Below are 14,252 nucleotides of genomic sequence, written 5' to 3' on the forward strand. Positions count from 1 at the left end.
AACAACATACAACAAGACACTGACCAGATCCCAAGATTGCATAGGATTTTATATCAAACAGACATAAGAGGAGATCCTGTCTGTTCAAATATGGTATCTTCTGGCGTACCATAACATGTTTTGAAAGCAGCTCAGGGAGGTGATGTTGACGATTCGGCTTGTAGTTAGACTGTAGTTAGACTTCAGACCTCATCAGAACAGTTAGACTTCAGACCTCATCAGAACAAAAGTCGCCTTCCTAAACTTGCCTAGGAACCGTGGACTCTTGGGACCTTCAGTGAGGCATCCTGTAAGCAAAATGTTCAAGAATACCTTAAGCCTTAAGACAGTCTACAATGTAAACTTTGTCACTCGGTTAGTCGGACGGTGGGGTAAACAAATGATTCAGAAGAAATACACCTTTGTATTGTGTGGAGAAAGTGGTCACACCTACACATACATGAGTATTCCTAGTCTAAGCCAATAACGCGAAACAGGCTGCTCTGTTCCTTAGACAGTCCCATAGAATTAAATGGATGACACAGGAAAAGCACAGCTTTGGATTGTGTCATGCCCCATGAGATATATGGCCCCCAACATTGCTTTATTAGTATTATTTTCTTTTTGCAAATGTGTGGTTCTCCTGATGCCTGATTGCAGACCTCAGAGGAACCATATATTTGCAAGAAAAAAAATTGTGGCCCACAGAGGGGTCAAGTCTGTGTGCAGGAGGGCCGACCCCCAGACAAATTCATTTTTTTGTGTGTTTAATCTATATTCTCCTGTGGGGGGTGATTGCCCCCCCAGGGGAAAAACACCACACAGGCCAAACCCCTTTGTAGTGTCACTGGTGGCCTAGTGGTGTTCCTGCGCGTGGATCGTGGTGCAAAAGCGGACAAGCAGGAATATGTTTATGAGAACCGTTGCAGAAAAGGGGAGACTCTCCCCTTTGCAACAATGCGTCCCACAAACATAGGGAGGCATTCAAACAAAAAAAAACTCACCAGACATGAGAGCAGCTCTTACCTGCTGCTTCCCTCCACTCTGGTGAGGGTTTGTGACATTAGTGTGCCTCACGGACCTCACAGATGGATGGGAGGGAGGTGGGGACTGACAACAGCGATTCTGCCTCTCCCCCACCCTTTACAAACAAAAGGACTCCTCTGGTGCTTGCCCTTGCTATTGTGAGCGACACACCGGGGAGGGTGTGGCAGTGTCAGCCATTAGCAGACAGCACTCTAAAATGGTTAATAGATATAAGTCACAACTAAGGTAGGCTCTAAACAGCACATTGTGCAGGGTGCATTGTATTTAACAAGTAGGATGTGTGTTTTTAAGTTTATATGTCCTGGTAGTGAAAAACCTCTAAATTTGTTTTTCACTACTGTGAGGCCTACTTCCTCTGTAGGATAACATTGAGCTACTGTCAACACCAGAGCAGTACGCGCTCTATTGGCAACAAAAATGAAAAAACCCAACACTCTCAAAACAAAGTAATTTATGCATTGTGCTGATATGTTGTGGTTTAACCTTTTGCATTGCAGAGTTCAATCCTGAAAACTTATTTTTAATATGCTTAAAAATACTGTTCCTTTCCAATGTATTGCTGCAGGTTTTCAGAGTGTGTTAGGGTGTGGCCCCTTTCCAGGGCCTTCCAGAGACTTTCTCTGCAACATGCCTGGCCGTGGTTCTGGGCTGGGCCAAGACTTTATAAAAGAGAGCCAGCCCAGCTCCCAGTGCTCACTATTCAGAGGTCCCGGTGCAGAGCAGCAGCTTCTTCCTGAGCTCCTTTCCCGGCGGCCTATTTGGATCTTCCAGTCTTCTGCCCTAATCCTTCATTGGTGATCATTGTTCCAGGCAGTAAGATTGTAGTTGGACTGTCCCGACACCGTTATTTAAAATTTTCATATTCTTGGTTTAAATTCTTAAATGAGTAACAGATTACTTGCCCGCTACCATTTCTTGACATTTATATGGTAGTTTACAAATAGGCAAGATGCGCGATTTAGTTCATAAAGGTTTGATTTTGTTATTCATTGCGCGCTACCATTTCTTGACATTTACATGGTGGCTTAAGAATCGGCAAGACGCGCGATTCGTTTTATGGTGTTTAAACATTGTTGTCCATTGTGCGCTACTATTTCTTGACATTTACATGATGTTTTACGAATTGGCACGACACACAACTCATTTCATGAGCATTTAACTTTGTTGTTCATTGCGCGCTACCATTTCTTGACATTTTACATGGTGGCTTAAGAATCGGCAAAAGAAGCGCGATTCGTTTCATTGTACTTTGATCTTGTTATTTATTGTGAGCTGTTATTCCTTGACATTTACATTGTGGTTTACGAATCGGCAAGACGCTCGATTTGATTAATGATGATTTGACTTTGATATTCATTGCGTGCTACCATTTCTTGGTATTTTACATGGTAACACTCGAATTGGCAAGACGCACGATTCTCTTCTCGAGTTTAATTCATGTTGTTTATTGTATGCTATTATTCTAAGATATTTATTATGTAATATTCAAGTTGACAAGTTATGTGATTTGTTTCCTGAATCCATTTTGTGTTATTCATGGTGCACAATCCTTTTATGGTGTTTTATATATATATATATATATATATATATATATATATATATCTGCAATATGCGCAATTTGTGTTGAAACATTTTAAGAGTACACAGAAGGCCAGAGTTTCTAGATGCAATATTGTATGGTCCTAGTACACATTCTCAAAACAGGATTTATATGACTGGTTTAAAATTTAGTCAGAATGTTTTTTCTGATTCTCATGTAAAGGAAAGTACTTGAATAAGAAAGTTTTCATTTAATTCACCTTGATTCCCCTACAGGTATCCGGCCATCTTGAAACTTAGTCATTTTAATCTTAACTCTTAGATTGCTCATGTTTTCAGAGTGACTAGGCTTAGAATCATAATCTAGTATTGATTTCAGGAGATATAATTTTCATATTGTGTGTTCTATCCTTTTTCTTACTACAGGTCTCCTTCCCAGCTGTTCCCTTCCTAATCCCCTCTTCCCCTCTTGAACTCTCTCAGTCTCTGTGATTTATCTATCAGAGTCTTGGAGCTGTTCAGTGGTGGACGTGTTGGGAACATGCACAGACCCCGAGGATCTGGTGACTCTGACAGCTACCTTTTTGCATTTACTAAGTGCCAAGATCTGATTGGGAACAAGTAAAAATGTCATGTTTGGACGTAAATGAATTGCAATTTAAATTCCTCTTTAACGGTGAAGTTGGATTTTAATTCACAATTCAGAAAAGGCAACTTTTAGAAAGTTGGCATTTTCTTGTCCTAATCATTTGGTGCCTGCTGCCAGTGTACTGGGTCACATGACTGTGAATAGCTTAGCTGTTGGGCTTTGTGTATTCCACACTCCCAGTCAGTGAGACAAAAGGGGACTAAGGCCCTGTGACGTGCCGGCAAGATGTGGCCCGTGCACAAACCCGACTTGTGCTGGCACTGCCACAAGTGCTCCGCTTCCCCATGCAGAGGAAGCCAATCAGGTATCCCATTTGGCAACGAAGGCGGGACCAGGAAGTTGTTACGCAGGACCTCGACGGATTAAAAGTGCGGCAGTCGAGAGGAGAGGCGCGCACAACGGAGGAGTGGAGAACAGCGGCGCTGGATGAAGGAACGGGGAAAACCGACCGAAACCAGAAGGAGAAGAGGAAGCGGATGGCAGAACGGACATTGCGGCGTCCCAGGAGGCGTAACACGAACCAACCATCCACGCTTCAGGAGAAGCGTGGCAGTCTCAGGTGCGTTCCGGGAGCCATCAAAGGGGCGCAAGAGGGATTGGGAGGACGGGAGGAGAAGGTAACAAGAGCCAAGAGGGATTGGGAGGACGGGAGGAGAAGGGAACAAGAACCAAGAGGGATTGGGAGGACGGGAGGAGAAGGGAACAAGAACCAAGGGGGAGTGGGAGGACGGGAAAAGAAGGGGAAAGAAAAACAAAAAGAAAACCCTGCACAAGACAATATAAGGACAGAGGAAAAATACCCAGCAGTAGGAAAAAGCCTACAATAGGAAAACTGAGGTGTGATTGCTACCTCTTGAGGAAAAGAGCCAGAGCGAACACAGGCAGAAGGCTAGAAAGGAAAGAAGGAAAAGGAGATATAAACAACAGAAACTACAAAGACAGAGAGATCCAGGGAAGAGGCAGTGGAGGAGAAGAAGCAAAGAAAGGACCGTATACTAGAAGGTTCTTCTAGGAAATAAGAGGGACATAGAGCACTACAGATAGAAGAGGTGCCAGAGAGAGAGAAACAGAGACAAAAAGATTGTAAAAACACCAGAGAAAGAAAGAGAGAAGCTCATACAATACGAAAGAGAAGAAAGGAAAAAATAGAGAGTAGGGAAAGAAAAAAGGTTACAAGAAGAAAAGGAACTTACCGATAGTTATCTTGTTCTTTCCCTAACATGCGCTTCCTGGGAGCCCTGCAAGAGAGAAAACCAAGGAAGAAGTGAAAACCCAGGAAAAGGACAACGAACAGCACAAGAAAGACTTGTATATGACGCACTCCTTAGTCCTAAAAATCTAATAAATCACATCCTAAACCAACCAACCATATCTCTTCATGTCATCCTTGAACCCGTCCAGCTACAGGCCCTTTTTTATACTTTTGTAGCGCCGCATTTGTGCTGCTTTTTGTCGCAAAAGCGTTGCAATCTTACAAAATAAAATTGTATTTTGTAAGTTTGCGCCAATTTTGCCTCAAAAAGTGGCACAAATGCGGCACTAAAAAAGTATAAATATGGGCCTAAGTGTTGGCAGGATGGGCCATTCCGCAAGGAAGGCTGGGGGTGGAGCTGTTCCCTGTTCCACTTACCCTTCAAAGGTCTGCCTCCAGCACACACACAAAGGAACCTGACACTAGCCCTTTGTCAGCTGGATGAACTCCTCAGGGTAGATGTAAAGCTCCACCTCTTGTTATATCCCACCTCTGATTGCTATTATGCACAGACAATGGTAGTGATCAAGCGAGAGAAGGGGGAGGACGGGAAGGGAACAGCAGGGAGGGAGATCTGAAAGAAAGACACACCGGGTTACTTATGCTCTTCTATCTTGGGAATGTCTTAATACACTTAATATACTGTTTGTAAGGGCTGTTTCTTTGTGTCCTATATATACCAGCAAAGAAACAAAAGGGACTCCTTTCTCTTAAATGAGCAGAAATATTATCTAACATAGGAAACACATGCCAAAAATAAATGAGACTAAATAATCACAAGTCAGTCTGAACTGTTAACAACTGATACTTCTATGGATACTTTTGCACACACCTGAATAACTGTCGACTTTCATTTCACACAGGAGTTTTTTTTATCTGCAATCATGACCCACGTTATGCCACATAATGTGGACATAAACTCTCATGAAATACAACAAGAGTAACAAAAGTAATGTAAAAGAGCAACTGTTACTCAATTCAGTTGCTTAAATAAGCACAAATATTACGTAGACCAATGTTGTTTAAGAAACATCAGAGCAGAGCCCATCCGCGATAATCAGCAATGTTTGCACACTGTGTAGCACACTCTATGAAAGAGTAGCCCATCAAAGTTGCATAAACTAACTGTTCTTAATAGGCCTGTTCCTTTTTAGCTCAAACACGTACACCAGTGTGGAGCCCACCCGCATATAACAATGCAACATAAGCACCAGAATGGAGTGTTTTCCTCATGCATACTTCAATGTTAACAACATGGCTGTTTCAATAAATTGTGGTAAATGTGCACCCTGCCCGCACCACAATATCTGGAAAAGTGCACAACTCCGATTAGGATCCACAGGAAGAAGAACAATCTCCTCAAGATGCAGCTCTCCCGCTGCCACCACCGAAGCAATAACAAGCGTCATGCAGTTGGGTTGGGGCCACTTTTATAGCAAGTTTGCGCTGGTTGACTGCTTACAAAACTGGGAAGAATCATGAAAGATGAAGTTCCGACATTATTTAGCACGTTTTCTGGCATCAAACTGCATGTATGCACATGCACGCTTAGAAACATATTTAGAAACATAAATTTAAGATATTCACATGTACGCTTAGAACATCAGTGCACATCTTATTAGCTGTTTAGAGAGATAAATGCTCGACAGCCATGAGTGTGCTCACAAATGCTTGGCACTCAAAAGACTGTGCCCTTTAGGGCACATCTGAGTGATACTGGCAGCATTCCTTCATGCAGCTGGAGGTGTCGGTACAGATGGGGTCCTGACAACTTTTTTCACCCCAGACTTCTTGGCACCTTGGCAGGGGAAGAAAGGAACTTTCCAGAACCAGCTGAGGGGTTGACTAGCAAATTCTCCCTTCAAAGGCTGGCACCAGATATAATTATTGGACCTTCACAACAACTCTTCAGTTACTCCTGACCCTGTGGGAAACATCAAAAGGACTGCCTGGACCCACAGAGTACTGCTCTGTTGCTTGAGGCCTGCCATGTTCTGCAGAGGACTGATCAGCTGATATATGAGGACTTCTTTGCTGCTTGAGACCTGTCTTGTTTCCCAGAAGACTGCCCCTCTGCTAAAGGCTATTCTGCTGTTTGAACCCAGGACTTACATAGTGACTCAAAGGGCTAGTTGACTCGCCTCCTGTGTGAGCCACGGGGACATAACAGGCTCCGGAGAACTTGAACCCTGACTTGTGGCACTGCTAGAGTGACTCCTAATCCCCTCAAGTAGTGCCATCCACGACCTGGACACTTGGTTGTGGTGTTGGTGGTAGTGCTCCTGCCTAACCCTAAAACTTGGGATTTAGAAAAGTATCCACCTAAATGTGGCCTGAGAGCTGACAGAAGACCAGGACCTACCTGCCAGTGAATCTGCCCAAGGTGCATCGCCATTCTGACTTTCTGGTAGCTCCCACTGCATACTTCTCTGTGGCAGCAAATCCTGTTCAGCAAGATCTTCCAGCAAAGGTTTGCAGCCTCAGAGAGTCCTCATTGGCTGCTGCCTACAGCTTTGTCCTACTGGAAATTTCCAAATTCCAAAAAAGTGACCAAGTCCATATCTAGAAATCTTTACCCCGACTCCGTCCGGTGACTCCTCAGTGATGGCACCTCCTCCTCGGATAGAGCAGGTTGCCTTGCCCTGCTGAACTTTATCTTCTCTTTTTTTTTTTGGAGAATATAATCCATACAAGGGAACAGAATATCTTAACATTTGAAACACAACAAAGCCGTAGAGCAGAGTACAGGGGATAAACAGAAGAAAATATAATCAAATCAAAAATGGCATAAAAGCCTAAATTAGAGAGGCCCCAGGAGAAAACATAAAGAGAAAAAAACATCCTCTTGGCCCGCCAGTGTCTCATTCATCCAGAGCCTAACTGGATCCCAGATCCTACATGCGAAAGACAAATGAGTGTGTCCTCCATGGATTTTGATGTCAAATGGTTCTTCCCAAGAACAATTGTCTTGGCAGCCTTGGTTTATGACAAAAGGATCCAAGCCATACACAGGTATACTCCTGATTCAGCGTTTTTATAATTGTTCAAAAATTGCATTGCTATAACCAACACGTGTTTCGCCCTGTAATGGCATGCAAGCTTAGGGTTTTATCAAGTCTATGTGAGACAAAAATATGAAACCATTTTATCAAAGGATATTAATATTTCATATTTTTCTAAATGAAAGAGGGGAGTTAACCCGGGAGAAGGATTACTCCTTGAATATGTATTTCAAGCAAAATAACAAACCCTACGTGAAAGGATTGATGCAAAAGAGTTCACATGAAGGGTGTGGAGTTTACTTTCCTTGGCTAGTGCTTCATATGAAACATGAGTGACACACACCAGCAGAATCTTTAGATCACACTGTATCTCTCGTTGTAAAAAAAAAAAACACTCAATTTTGTTTATTTGAGCACAGGGTACGCTTTTACCTCTCCTACAACCTTTCTGTGAACTCTTTTACAACAATCCTTTCACCCAGATTTATAATTTCGCTTTAAATACTTATTCACACAGTGATCCTTCGCCCAGGTTAACACATCTCTTTCATTTAGAAAGCTATGAAGTATTAATATGTTATGACAAAATGGTATCATGTTTTTGTCTCACATAACTTTGAAAAAGCCCTAGACTTGCATGCCATTACAGGGCGAAACACGTGTTGATTATAACAAAGCAATTTTGGAACAAAAATAAAAACACTGAATAAGGAGCACACCCATGTATGGATTGAATCCTTTTTTCATAAAACAAGACTGCTAGGACAATTGTTCTTGGGAAGACTTGTATGACATCAGAATGCAGATTTTCCACAGTTGTAATGGGTAGAAAATCAAGACACAGAGGCTAAAATTATGCACTATCCCTTTATTGCCCTCATACACAGCAGCAACAAATGAATCCAGAACCCATTGGGGTCTAAAACATTCTGGAACTCTTGAACATGCATAAAACCCCGGAACCTGCAGCCTTAATCCTTCTTTTTGCTGTGAATTTCCAAAGTCCAAAACAACTCTCAATCAACATGCAACAGATCTTATGTTGATTACTCACGAATGCCTTCCATATCACCAACAATCATTTTTCTTCAAACGTCTTCTTAATTTTGTCCTGCAAAACAGAATTCAAACATATTAATATTAACACAAAAACATTAATAGGGTTGGGTAGAACAGGGGAGATAATGTTAGCCTCTGTGTTTTTAATAAAATCTTGATTTTCTACCCATTAAAACCGTGGAAAATTTGCATTTTATGTCAAGGCACAGAGTCCAATATTATGCATGTTCAATGCTCATCCATAATATTCTCTACAACAGTTTCCACAAGTTTAAGTGAAATATTTTAAAAGTTGAATCATTTGACAAATCTGTTGCCTTCATAATAGTATTAATACTAGCACCTGCTAGAAAAGCCCTACTTGCCCTTGCCCCCCAACTGAATTTACTCCAAACAGATTCACATCAATTCCTGCCTTCCTCATTATCTCCTTAATGTATCTAGCCAACCTAAGTGTAGATACTGCTCTATGAAGCTGTTTAAAAGATATCAACAACTGATTACATCCATAAGGTCTCAACCTCAATGTCCTTTTCTCATAATCTTTTAAACATCTTACCACACACAACTTGTTATGAACCTCCACAGAAGGATAAAATATTGTTCTAGACGTTGTCTTTGTGCATTTCTTTACTTCAAAACACACTTCTGCCTGATAACATCTTGAATTCACTTCCAAGGCTCATATCTTAAGCTATTTTCCACAATAACAACTTCAATGGAAGTTTCTCATTACTCTTCCAGCCTTCAATCTCTTCCAACACTAACAAAACATCCCATAATGATGACTATTTCACCTTCAGAGGAATCTCCATACGAACACTTTTGACTATCCTCCCCACCAAACAATGTTGGCCTACTGGTATCCCATCCACCAACTCATAACCTGCTGAAATTGCTGACTTGCTTATATTAACTGAACTGAATAAAAAACCTTCCTTAAATCCACTGCTAAGTAACTCACTACTTCTATTAGAGGAGCTGATATAGGATTCAAACCCCTTGCTGTACACAAACCATTCCATCTCCTCCATGATGACCTGTATGCCTCTATTGTACCTGGTGCCCAAGAATAATTGACAAGTTCTGAAGCTTCTTCCTTTAACCCTGACATTTGCCAAACTCTTCTGAAATCATCCTCCCCATCAAAATTAGCTAACCTGACTCCACTAACTCGTGGTATCCTCCCTGAATATCTACTAGCAACTCTTAAAAAAAAGGTAACATCACTGGATCGTCTATTGACCAACTCATTTCATCATGAAACCACACCTGTGACTGCCAAAACAGAGTTAACAACAACAATTCTCTCCTCACCTTCATCAAAACTCTCTGAACCATTGCAAACAGAGGGTGTTAGAAATAAGGTCTTTAGTTGACAGTCAGGTTACCCCCTGTTCAAGCAAGGACCCTCACTCTAGTAAGGGTAAAAGAGAATCACCCTCAGCTAACCCATTGCTTTCCCCCTTGGTAGCTTGGCAGAGCAGTAGGCTTAACTTCAGAGTGCTAGGTGTAAAGTTTTTGTATCAACACACACAGTAACTTAATGAAAACACTACAAAATGACACAACGTAGGTTTAGAAAAACTGGCAATATTTATCTAAACAAAACAAGACCAAAACGACAAAAATCCGCAATACACAAGTCAAGTTATCAATAAAAAAGCAAAAAGAGTCTTTAAGTAGTTTTAAACACACACTAATGCTGTCAGCGTGAAAAAGTACTTGGGCGCTTCAAAAATAACCCAGCACGGGCGAATGCGCGTTAACAAGGGCTTGCGATGCGTTGATTCCACTCACAAGCGGGACCGTGCATCGTTTCTCCTTTTGCCAGGCCGGGGCACGTCGTTTCTTCTCTCCGCAGGAGAGCGATGCGCCGCTCCGGTCAGCACTCTCAGGTCCGGGCAGGCCTTGCGTTGTTTTTCCACGCACAGCGGTACTTCAGTCGGAAATCCAGCCGCATGATGATCCAAAAACCCCGCAGCGCGGGTTGTGTTCTCCAGCCTCCGTCAGCAATGCTGCGCATCGTTTCTCCTGCTCCGCGCGTCGATTCTCCGGTCGCGTTTCCTGCGAGCGTCGTTTCTCAGCTGCGGAGCCGGCGGAGCATCGTTTCTTCAGCCGCAGATCGGAGTTGCATCAATCTTTTCCCCGCACAGCGCTCTGTGCGTGGATTTCCTTGTCTTTAGGCTGCCAGCTTCTCCTTTCAGGGTGCCAGAAACTAGATGGGCACCTTAGGGCAGAGTAGGAGTCTCTCCAGAGACTCCAGGTCCTGGCAGAGAGAAGTCTTTGCTGTCCCTGAGACATCAAACAACAGGAGGCAAGCTCTAAATCAAGCCCTTGGAGATTTCTTCTCAAGATGGAAGGCACACAAAGTCCAGTCTTTGCCATCTTACTCTGGCAGAAGCAGCAACTGCAGGATAGCTCCACAAAGCACAGTCACAGGCAGGGCAGCTCTTCTTCCTCAGCTCTTCAGTTCTTCTCCAGGCAGAGGTTCCTCGTGTTTCCAGAAGTGTTTCGCAAGTCTGTGGTTTTGGGTGCCCTTCTTATATCCAATTTCTCCTTTGAAGTAGGCCTACTTCAAAGTAAAGTCTCTTTTGAATGTGAAATCCTGACTTGGCCAGGCCCGAGACACTCACCAGGAGGTTGGAGGCTGCATTGTGTGAGGGCAGGCACAGCCCTTTCAGGTGTGAGTGAGCACTCCTCCCCTCCCTCCTAGCACAGATGTCTCATCAGGATATGCAGGCTACACCCCAGCTCCCTTTGTGTCACTGTCTAGTGTGAGGTGCAACCGGCCCAACTGTCAAACTGACCCAGACAGGGAATCTACAAACAGGCAGAGTCACAGAAATGGTATAAGCAAGAAAATGCCGACTTTCTAAAAGTGGTATTTTCAAACACACAATCTTAAAATCAACTTTACTAAAAGATGCATTTTTAAATTGTGAGCTCAGAGGCCCCAAACTCCATGTGTCCATCCACTCCCAAAGGGAATCTACACTTTAATCAGATTTAAAGGTAGCCCCCATATTAACTTATGAGAGGGACAGGCCTTGCAACAGTGAAAAATGAATTTAGCAATATTTCACTGTCAGGACATATAAAACACATTACTATGGCCCTCATTACAACCTTGGCAGTCGGACAAGGCCGACCGCCAAGTTTGTACCACCAGACGGCCGCATTTGGACATCCCCGCTGGGCGGAAACAGAGTTTCGGCCCACCGGCCCAGCAGGGATGTCGGCCGTAACATTGCAGCCGGCTCCTAATGGAGCTGGCAGCAATGTGGCGGTTCGGCGGGTGCAGCAGCACCCGTTGCGCTTTTCACTGTCTGCATGGGTTGTGCAGGGGGCCCCACGACTCCCCTTACCGCCAGCCTTCATGGAGAGGCTGTCGGGAAAGGGAGTCAAAATCCCCAGGGCAGCGCTGCAAGCAGCACTGCCATGGCGGATTAAAACTGCTGGGACAACCATGGTGGAAAACCGCCGGTCCTGGCGGTGTGACCGCGGCTTTACCACTGCGGTAAAAATATATCGAATTGTACCGCCAGCCTGTTGGTGGTACGATCGCCACTTCAACCATGGCGGTCTTTGACCGCCAGGGTTGTAATGAGGGCCTATATGTCCTACCTTAACCATACACTGCACCTTGCCCTTGGGGCTACCTAAGGACTACCTTAGGGGTGTCTGACATGTAAGAAAAGGGAAGGTTTAGGCCTGGCAAGTGGGTACACTTGCCAAGTCGAATTTACAGTTAAAACTGCACACACAGACACTGCAGTGGCAGGTCTGAGACATGATTACAGAGCTACTTATATGGGTGACACAACCAGTGCTGCAGGCCCAATAGTAGCATTTGATTTACAGGCCCTGGCACCTCTAGTGCACTTTACTAGGGACTTACTAGTAAACCAGAGGTGTTGCAGGTGTTCCTCCCATGTGGAACTAAACACAGCAATGTCATCCAGGTAGGCGGCACTGAACTCATCCAGCCCAGCCAACACCTGGTTGACCAACCTCTGAAAGGTGGCAGGGCATTCTTCATCCCAAATGACATCACTTTAAATTGAAAGTGGCCATCTGGTGTAGAGAATGCAGACCTCTCCTTGGCCCCCTCAGTTAAGGCAATCTGCCAGTACCCAGATGTTAAATCAAACGTACTGAGGTACTTGGCAGTGCCTAACCGGTCAATAAGCTCATCAGCTCGGGGGAAGGGGTGTGCGTCAGTCTTGCTGACCGCATTGAGTCCCCGGTAGTCCACACAGAACCTGAGTTCTGGAGTGGCACCAGGTGCAGCAGCCTTTGGGACCCAATAACACTGGGCTGGCCCAAGGACTGCTGGAGTGCTCAATAACCCCTAGGGTAAGCATTTTGGATACCTCATTCTTAATGCATGCCCTGACCCTGTCAGTCACCCTATAAACCTTCTGTTTAGTGGGTGTACTGTCCCCAGTGTCCACATCATGTGTGCACAAGTGTGTGACTCCTGGGATCAGAGAAAACAGTGAGGAAAACTGTCCCAACACGTGGCGACAGTCACCTTGCTGCTCCTCAGTCAGGGAGGGAGAGAGGATCACTCCCTCCACTGACCCATCTTTTTCTCCTGCAGACAGGAGGTCAGGAAGAGGCTCACTCTCCTCTTCTTCCCCATCATCTGTCGCAAGGAGCATGGACAGTTCAGTCCGCTCAAAGTGAGGTTTGAGGCGGTTGACATGCAGGACCCTTAAAGGGTTCCTTGGAGACCGCAAGTCCACCAGGTAGGTGACTTCACTCTTGTGCTCCACCACCTCAAATGGCCCAGTCTACTTATCCTGGAGCACCCTAGGCTCCACTGGTGCCATCACCCACACTTTTTGTCCAGGTTGAAACTCGACCAGAGTGGCATTCTGGTCATACCAGCGTTTCATGTCCTCCTGGCTTGCTTCCAGGTTCTCCTGAGCGAGACTCCTGAAGCGGGCAGTCTGGTTTCTCACAGCCAGCATGTAACTGAATACATCCTGGGGGGTTTACTAGGAGCTTTCTTCAAAGCTTCCTTAACCAGACTCAAAGGTTCCCTCACAGGGTGGCCATAAATCAGCTCAAAGAGACTAAACCCAAGTCCCTTTTGAGGCACCGCCATGTAGTCGACCAGAAGGCATGGCAAGAGGACATTCTCCTTCCACCTTAAGGGCTGTGACAGGCCCAGGATCATGCCTTTCAAGGTGCGGTTGAATCTCTCAACCAGACCATTACTTTGGGGGTGGTAAGGGGTGGTGAACTTGTAAGTTACCCCCACACTCCTTCCACAGAGACTTCAAATTTGTGGATATGAAGTTGGTACCCCTATCAGATACCACTTTCTTGGGGAACCCCATGTGGGTAAAACCCCCCATCAATGCCCGACCCACCACAGGGGAAGTGATTAACCTCAAAAGAATGCCTTCTGGGTACTGGGTGGCATGGTCCACCAAGACCAGGATAAACCTTTTGTCCATGGCTGTCTTGGGATCCAAAGGCCCCACAATGTTAATGCCTACCCTCTCAAAGGGAGTACTGACAACAGGCAAAGGCTCGAGGGGAGCCTTACATTTCCTCCCACTCTTGCCATTTGCCTGACAAGTCTGACAAGACCTGCAATGTGCATCTGAGTGCCTGCACATTAGGGGCCAGTAAAAGTGGGTGACAAGCCTCTCAAGGGTCTTGTCCTGCCCCAAATGTCCAGCTAACGGCACATCATGAGCCAACCCCA

General features: G+C 44.7%; 1 long non-coding RNA gene across 1 annotated transcript in view; it reads right to left on the reverse strand.

Moving 5' to 3' along the window:
- Nucleotides 1–217: 217 nt before the first annotated feature.
- LOC138302114 (uncharacterized) overlaps nucleotides 218–14,252 on the reverse strand; it is an 85,249-nt gene continuing 71,214 nt past the window's right edge. Inside the window, exons 2-4 of the long non-coding RNA XR_011205281.1 lie at nucleotides 8,523–8,579; nucleotides 4,408–4,452; nucleotides 218–287 (exon numbers count right to left, since the gene is read on the reverse strand). This is a non-coding gene — a long non-coding RNA (uncharacterized lncRNA). The remainder of the gene's footprint in view (nucleotides 288–4,407; nucleotides 4,453–8,522; nucleotides 8,580–14,252) is intronic.

This window comes from Pleurodeles waltl, chromosome 6 (genome assembly GCF_031143425.1).
Source record: "Pleurodeles waltl isolate 20211129_DDA chromosome 6, aPleWal1.hap1.20221129, whole genome shotgun sequence".
In the NCBI taxonomy this organism is placed as follows: Eukaryota; Metazoa; Chordata; class Amphibia; order Caudata; family Salamandridae; genus Pleurodeles; species Pleurodeles waltl.